This window comes from Dipteris shenzhenensis, chromosome 12 (genome assembly GCF_047967505.1).
Source record: "Dipteris shenzhenensis isolate YYH24624 ecotype China chromosome 12, Dip_SZ_1.0, whole genome shotgun sequence".
NCBI lineage: Eukaryota > Viridiplantae > Streptophyta > Polypodiopsida > Gleicheniales > Dipteridaceae > Dipteris > Dipteris shenzhenensis.
Window position 1 is genome coordinate 1,262,274 of NC_141607.1, and position 9,246 is coordinate 1,271,519.

The window sequence follows — 9,246 nt, forward strand, 5'->3', positions numbered from 1 at the left end:
GTGTTGGCGAGAAAATAAGTTTTTGATCGAATAAGCAAACCTTCTGTCTTGGTTTCTTAGTTCCCATTTAGTTATGTCTTGGTACAAAGTTCGACTTAGCAAGTTGTACGCTCTTGGTTGTTTTTAAAAAAAGCATTGGGAATGCTAATTCCTCGCAATGTATGTCTTTGAAAATGCTCAAAGGTGAGAATCCCTTCGAGGGTGCAAAAATAATTGGTTTGTCCTCATAATCGACAACCTATTGGCTTGTGTAAATGCCATGCATGAGTATATTAGTTTCTAGGTTGGTGCTTTCATGTTCTGCAATCGTTGTTTGTGCCATTGTTGAAACTATGTCTCAAAGAGCTTGGTGATTAGCGATGTGTTGCAACCACACTTGATTTATCCGAATATTGTTCTGCTTGTACAAGGGCATTTCAAGCATCTCATGCATCGCTCGCAATGTCAGCGTTGGCCATACTAGACCACTGATGTAGTTGTGATCATAATGTAGTCGGCGTTTGATTGCTACCATTACTATTGTGTTGGCAGTAATAAAACGTGGGAGCACCTGTTGTGCTTTATCGATGTTTGAAAAAACATTTATAACACTTTCATGGAGCCCATATTAGGCTTCATATGTTAATTGTTTGATTTGTGTAAATGGTATTTGTATGGAGATCGGCCGTTCTTCGACTTTGTTCAAAGTTGTTGTGTAGATTGTTTTGCTTGACATGCTCATGTTTACGAGAGCAAATTTTGGAACTTTGAATGCACATATTTGGCTGTGGCAAAGTGTACAAACACATTTTTTTTTAATAGCAAGGAAGTGAGGATAATTTTTTCTTGTTCAACAAACAGTTGTGCATTTGTGCCTAAGACTCTCAGCTTGCCTTGGAAAGTCAAACATCCACAACATGAACAAGCAAACTTTGGGGCATCTTTGACTTTTTTAAAGAATGTTGATACCGACTTTGGGGCCCCTTTTGCGTTTTATGGTTTTGCTTTACTAAAGTGGTTGCAATTGCAGTGGTTCATAAAATGGTATTACAGATGGAATTTTCTAGGCTTATCCTTGCCTATTCTCTTGAATACTTTGCTCTACTTGTTCGGTGTGAAAACTTTCTATTCTAAGCTTGTATATTTTATTGAAAATTTGCTTGATGCTATGCTTACTGTTGTTTTGTTGTTCCTTAAAAAAACTGGCAACCTCACGTGTTGGCAAGAGTTGGATGTTGTTGTAGAAGTTGCCATAAGAAAGTTTTTTCAAAGGGCGACCAAAGATTGTATTTGTGTTTCTTGTTGGTCTCAATAAGTGGAACTATTGTTGCTAGGGTAACTGAGTAGTCCATGAGTACAATACATCTTTTGCCTTTCTGGTGCTTCCCTGTTCTTATCGTTTCCATGAATATTTCTCCATTGTATGAAAAAAAAGTAAACAAATGACTGAACATGCACTGCAATATCAATAGGCAGTCATAGAGCAGAGGTTGTGGGAAACTAAAGTTTTCGTGTTACCCCCCCCCCTCAGACAGTTTATGGCGATCACGGTGGGACACTGCTGGTGTTGAGTAGCACGAGTGAAGTGGTGATCTAGGGTCCTAGAGAGAGGTCTTATGCCGAGTAGTTCTGAAACATTTGAAGGAGCTAGTGAGAGAACTAGGAGGTACTTGAGGAGAGTGGAGAAAAGACTTCCGGCAGACCAAACTAGGTACAAGAAGCATTACGTGCGACATAAGTTTGCGAAGTCCTCAACTCGAGCACAAAGTGAGTCCATTGGAGCAGTAGCCAGAGCAAGTAACTTCATTGACACTCTCATTGACTTGGACCAACAAGAACCCTGGTGGTCAGATCCAGACTCCGGAGAAGAAGAAGTGCAAAGCGGAGAACAGGTGAAAGAAGAGGGTACTAAGGACGAGGACTCCTCAGGGACTCATCAAGGTCAAGGCAGCCCCTCTCCTCCTCCTGCAACGATGTCTTCATCAACCACCTCTTCTACCGGAGTGGTGACTCCATCTGCTCCCGCCTCAACCTCTTGTGGACAAGCTGCTACCTCATCTGTTACGCATAGCTCCGGGCTCCTAGCTAATCCTTCTTCTATATCTATTCCATTGGGGGGTACTTTTGCTCCGGCCATGCCTTTACCTGCCATGATGGTTTCATCTCCCTTTCCATCCACACCGGTGTTGCCTTTTCCACCACCTTCTTCCTTCCCTTCTGCTTACTCATCCATGACTTCAACTCCGTCCCTCTCTTTCCCAAATGCCCTCCCATCCTCTTTCACCCCCACATCTTCCATGTTCTCACCCTTTCCCTCTGCAACACCGAGACCCCCCACTTACGCCCTACCATCTGGGTGAGGCAAGGGAAAGGTTCAAGTCCATGACTAATGAGACCAAGTTTTGCTGTCTTAATCAGAGAAACTGCACAATTTATATACAAATGTTTATAAATGTAATATTTACAATGGAGGAGGCAGAGGTAAGTCGAGAAAAAGTTGAGTTGCACCAAGACCAAGTTTATATACAAATGATTATAGCCATGCACATTTATTGTAGAGTTGAACACATGGCTTGTACAATGTTTGTATGTTGCCAGAGCATGGACTACATATGTACAGCAGCAACTTGTTTTGGAAAAGGGAAATCCAACTATAGCTTATGCACAAATGAAAGAAAATAAAAGGCATCTACTTTCCAGAGAAAGCTTGTGACTGTTTTTTTTTTATTTTGGAAAAAAAGTTGTACCTCATGAAAAGAGAAAGTACTATGCACAAAAACAGCTTGCTTTGGAACGGGTAGTACAAACTACACGCTCTATACAAAACTAGTTACTAAGCCAGAACTATTTATTGTAAAATCTCTTGTGGGCCTTTTGTCGAGAAGCATCGAACGGGTAGCAACAACACTGTGTGTATGAAAATCTAGGAAAGGGCAATGAAGCATGAGAACCTCATCCACATGTGGCCCATGAACTTGGAGTGCGACCTGGTTGCCATCAGGTAAAGTCATGCAGCCTTTCAAACAGGGGACTTGTAAAATGTCTTGCACAGAATCACAACCGTAAAAAAAAAAGGACGCAAGGGGTCACGACTAAACTCGAGGACCGCCACATATGGTACTCCACCCAAGGGTTGTTGAGGCTAACAAAATGCAAGATGCCAATGACCTATGCAGATAGTAACTTGTTTTTTTATGAGTAGTAAAGGTCTAAAGTTTAACACAAACATGGAAAAGATTGGAGATGGCATACCTTCTTCCCATAACCCAACTGTGAAACTTGTCAACCAAATGCATTTTGCGATGTCGTGTGGAGTGTACACTCTTGGATCATTCCTAAGATGGTGAAGTCAAAAAACCCAAGTGCATGATGGGCACACATATATGAAATGTTTTTGGCCACGTACATTACTACACCTTCGTCACACAAACTCTTCGACTATGCAAGCGAGTGTATGCTTCTTGTCTACAATGAAAGACAACTACCATGGAGCAAGGAAAGTGTTTAAAGAGGCACAAAAGCAATAGGCATTCTCAAAAAAAGCTTGGAATTACCGTGGCATGATCTTCTGGGTTCGGACCATACGCAATGATGATTTGGTTGGATGGTGGTCCATCAAGGCCTACTTTTACAATGACGAATGCAGTGACTGTATCAATAGCTGAAACAAAAGCAGACCTAAGGTTTTCCATTTGGTTTGTTGCCCAAGGCATGTAAACCCATATAACATTATCCGAGACAAAAGAAATAGAGCCATCAAAAGGCTCGGCTTTCAAAATAGTTGTTGCGTCAATGCGCAAGGAGAAAGATGATGTTCCACCTTCGCCAGGTGCTCTTTTGGTAATGGTAGGCCCCTCTATCTGCACAAACTCATCTACTTGCAATGTATATAGCATTTGCAAAACATAAACATGAGGAACATGGAGTGTGATTGTCTCAGAACAATCTTGATCTGTTAGATTAACACGCCAAAAGATTGGATATGGTATGTCTTTGGCCTTGTAAGTGCCATATTTTGCCAAAATCTTGCCTTTGAAAGCAAAACAGGAGGGTACAAACTCCGACAGTGTGTGGATTAATAATTTTGGTAGACTATTTGCATTCATGGGATGTGTATGCAATGGAGTTATTGCCTTACTAGCTTCACCCTCTTCACCTACACCATTGATGGCTTGGATTGGTAGATCGAAATTGTCATCATGGTGTTGTTCATTATCTTTTGGCCTGGAAGTTGAAGCAGTTGAAATAAAAGTTTGCAGTCTTGGAAAAAAGTGCCACAATGGTTTGTACTTAGCGCCTATTATTTATCTTGTTGGCTTTTTGTAAAAGCTCTACTTTTTATCTAAAATGCTTGATTAAATGTTCCAAAAGTATTGACATCTAAGTATTTAAAAATCTTGAACCAAAATTGAGATCTAAGTAGCCAAAAAGTTTCAAAGGTTGTTTCAAAACTTTGATAGTTGAAAATAGACTACTTGAACAAAACAAAAGCAATAAATAGATTGACCAATAACTATGTTGGGGATGATCAATAGTATGTTCAAATAACAAAAAGCAACGATGGCCTTAACAAAAAACAAAGTTGACAAGTAACTATTGTTCCAAGATAGGCTTAACAAAAATGGGAGTTTATAGTTAACTATATGTAGATGGAATTGAGAACTTTCTCTAAGCATTGGTAACTGCTGAACTACTCTGCTTGTCTGCAACAACGAGTGGCTTTATAACACTAATAATTTTGCATTTGACTTTAGTCTTGGAGCCCTTCTTTCGTAGCACATTCCAAATTGGAAAAAAAACATCGACAATCCGCAAAGATTGAGATCCTTAAACACAGAAGATTTAAAACATGGGGTTAGAAAAAATAAAAATTCACCTTCGTCACACGCCTATTTTGCAGCTGCATCATAGAAGCCCATTTTTAACGTCTTCTTTATGATTTTCTTTACCTTAGAAGTCCTTTAAACACATACGTCTTGAGTCACATGCTTTGTTAGTCCCAGTGCCAGAGGCAAACTCATAACCGAGGCTGGAGGTGGAGAAGTCGTTTTAATCATGCATACTCCGGAGGTAGAGATGTGACCTTGTCGTGCAAGTGGGCAAACAACACTGGTCATCGGAGGTCCCAAATCTAGAATTAACACAGAGTCGATAAATCCTACATATGCAACAAAGTAGATATACAAAACAAAGTAAGCGGTTGATGACGATACCTTGCATGCATCGAGAGCTTGTTTTACGATTACCAACCTTAGCGTCTACGTCTTGTTTTGCTACAATATAACACTATTGTTAACTAAAGAATTGACACAGGTTGTTAAAGCATTAAGAGAACGAGTAGGAAAACAACAACAAATCTAGCCATACCAACCTTCAATAGGAGTGAAGTCCACTGGCTTAAAAGGGAAAAGGGAAACAGAAGAAAAAGCAGAAAAGAGTACAGAGAAAGGAGAAAGAAAGGAGAAAAGAGAAGAGAGAAAAGAGAAGGAAAAGAAGGAGAGAAAAGGGAGAAGGAGAAGGAAAAGGGAGAAGTGAAAGGAGAAGGCAGATGGGAAAAGGAGAAAAGGGACAAGGGAAAGGGAAAAGACAAGTGAAAAGGGACAAGGGAAAAGGAAAGGGTAGGAAAAGGGGGAAGGGAAAGTGAAAGGAAAAGAGGGAAGGGAAAGAAGAACTTGACACTCCGATAGATGTCCCTCTAGCCCAAGAAGAGAGGGAGAGGTGCTTGTGAGGTGTGGAGGTGGCTCCAAGTTGTGGAGGTTCACTGTGCGAGGTTAGAAGAGGTAAATGAAAGCAACATGCTTCGGGTTTTGGCGGGTGGTAGCATCCACAGCATCGATATTCCGATGGGCATATTGGGCATCCATGGGTGAAATGCCCAATATGACCATGGGTGAAATGAAACCTTTTTTTATTGCACCTTGCATCACTGCATTTTCGATAGGGTAAGGTTTCTAACTATCCAAATGGTACCCGATGGGCATGATACATTGCACAAGACTTAATCTAAGTTATTTTAATGCCCATGCCAAGCATCATGCCCATTGGGTACCATTTGCATGGCTAGAAGCCTTACCTATAAAACATTCAATGATGTAAGGTGTGGAGAAACATGCCTCAGTGGTCTTCTAGCCATGCAAATGGTATCCAATGTCCAGGCTCTTAAGTATCATAGCCATCACGTACCATTTGCATGGTGAAGATACCAAATTTCCTTGTTTTTCACCATGTACCATGTATGGGCATAGGAAAACATGCCTCGATGGTCTTCTACCCATTCAAATAATATTCGATGCCCATGATACTTTGCAAGGGCCTAAAAGGTGATTTTAAGGTCTTTGCAGAGTATCATGGGGCCATCAGGAACCATTTGCATGATGAAGATACCATATTTCCTTATTTTGCACCATGCATCATGCATTGGCGTCGAAAACATGCCTCAATGGTCTCATAGCCATGAAAATGGTATCCAATGGCCATCATACTTTGCAAGGATCTTAAACTAGGCAAGTTTAAGGCTTGTATAAAGTATCATGACCATTGCATACCATTTGCATGGTGAAGATACCATATTTCCTTGTTTTCCACCATACATCATGCATGGGTGTAGGAAAACAGGCCTCGGTGATCTTACAGCCATGAAAATGGTATTTGATGGCCATTATACTTTTGAAAAGTCCTTAAACTAGGTGAGGTAAAGGCTCGTGCAAGTATCACGGCCATCAAGTACCATTTTCATGGTGAAGATACCATATTTCCTTGTTTTTCAGCATGCATCACTCATGGGCATAGGAAAACATGCCTCGGTGGTTTTCTAGCCATGCAAATGGTATCTAATAGCCATGATACTTTGCACGGGCCTTAAAACTAGGTGAGTTTAAGTTGTATGCAAAGTATCATGGCCATTGGGTACCATTTGCATGGTGAAGAATCCATATTTTCATGTTTTTAACCATGCATCAATGGAAAGGATTGGAGACACGTAGAAAAGAAGTGGCTAGAGTTTGGGTTTTTGAGCCTCATCATTTGTGTCTTGGGTTGGATATGGATGGTGTTAATCCCTTTAGATATTATTCCATATCATGGGCCACGTGGCCAGTAGTAGGAGTCATAATATACAATATTCCTCCTTGGCTGATCATAAAAAAGGGGCATTTGATGTTGGCACTCATTGTGCCAGGCAAGCACAAGGTGAAAAACATGGATGTTTATCTAGCCCCTTTGGTGGGCGAGTTGCAAATTTTATGGAATGGCATGTAGGCTTATGACATTTCAAAGCCTTTTGGGTCAACATCATTTTCCAGTAAAAGGCATTTTAATGCGGACCATGCATGATTATCCTAGATTACATGGTTGCTCAGGTATGGAAACTCTATTCCTCCCGATGCTCCAAAATCAATTTGCAATTGGCTGTGTTCTTCTTTGAATTCTCAAGGTTGTAACTTTTGTCCTTGCATTTTAATAGGTCTCAAACGTGTGAGTACTTTGCATATCCAAATTGTGGAGATAGTTTGTGTAGTTGTTACTCAAAAGATCTTTCGAAGATGGTATATGAGCAGCACATGCGGTTTCTCCGTATGGACCATCCATATCATGTGGATCCATATTTTGGGGAGGTAGAATTAGCTCCTATTCCTACAATCATGAGATCAAGCGATTGGGAGTGACTTTGACATGATTTATCAATAACAAGGAAACTTGTGAGTCCGGTTCATGCAGCAACCAAGGGAGTTACATTGGAGAGAAGGCAAGATAATACCAAGGTATTAGAATTCCATACACGTGCACTTGGCATGTATTGTCTTTCCTTATTTTACACTCTTCCTTACTGGAGGCAACATAAAGTCATATATCTATTGGACCCAATGCATATATTAAAAAATGTGTCAAAAAGTTTGTGGAAATATATGATCGGGGATAGAGACAACCCAATTGAATGAGCCAATTGAAAGTAATGAAAACCAAAAGAGCCTTTTGGCTAAATTGATTTAAGGTTAGGATATCACCAAGTACGAATTAGGGAAGAGGATGTCCCTAACTAAGACATCATTTCGTACTAGGTATGGGCATTATCAATTTAAAGTAATGCCTTTTGGATCAAAAAATGCTTCATCGTGGGTATGAAAACCCCAACTAGATACATGCATACCTTTACTTTAAATGGAAAACTAAGTGATCTAAAGTCACATTATTGGCACAAAATGATGTAGATAACAATATTTCCAATTGAGTTCAACCAATTTTTAAACTTTTGTTGACACTTGCATATCTACTTCCACTTTCTTGGTGGCAATGTAGTACTAAAGATGCACCAAAGACCATCAACAAGCTCAGTGTATTTATAAGGTATGTTAGAGGGTCAATAAATGCATGTCTAACTTTCCTTCTCACTGCATAAGTAAGTTCCATTGCTTAGCGACATATAAATGTAGGTGGATATCATCAAAGGGGATCAAGTAGCCATCCATTCCAAAAATGATACTTCTCACCACTGTGATTAACACCAACTATAAGATTATTACAAAGGCACTAGCACCGAGGAGGGAGCACAAGATGCAGTTTCAATAAGAGAAGACCAAAAGGGATTCATTAAATGTGCCACATACTAGAAGCCATTTTTACTTTATGGGAAGGACTAGAGTAATCTGATCAATAGAGATAGCATATTTGCTTCTTGAAGATTGATTTTGATAAAGCTTATGATGGAATGGAGTAAGGGTTCATTACTCAACCACTATAGGATATGGGTATTATCCCTACATTCAAAAATTTTGTGGAAGTTCTACTCTTTCAAGAAGTGGCAATGCGAAATTTAATGGCTAGACCACTTCCCCTTTTGCTTTAAGTTTTACTCTTTTGTGGAAGTTCTACTCTTTCAAGAAGTGGCTAATGTGGAAGTTTTACTCTTTCAAGAAGTGGCTAATATGGATGTTAATGGCTATTCAAAAATTTTGTGGAAGTTCTACTCTTTCAAGAAGCGGCTAATGCAGAAGTTAATGGCTATTCAAAAATTTTGTGGAAGTTCTACTCTTTCAAGAAGCAGCTAATGCGGAAGTTAATGGCTAGACCTCTCCCCCTTTTGCTTTAAGGAGATCTATCTAATAGGATCGTCCCATTTCCCCTTTTCTTTTTGCAATAGCCGCAAATCATTGGGGTTGCCGATTCAAGACAAAGTAGAAGCTAGTCTGATAAAGGGCATTAAGCTAGAGGATGGGAAATGATTGTGAGTTAGAAAGTTTTAGATGACACAAAATTGACACCCCAAAATGG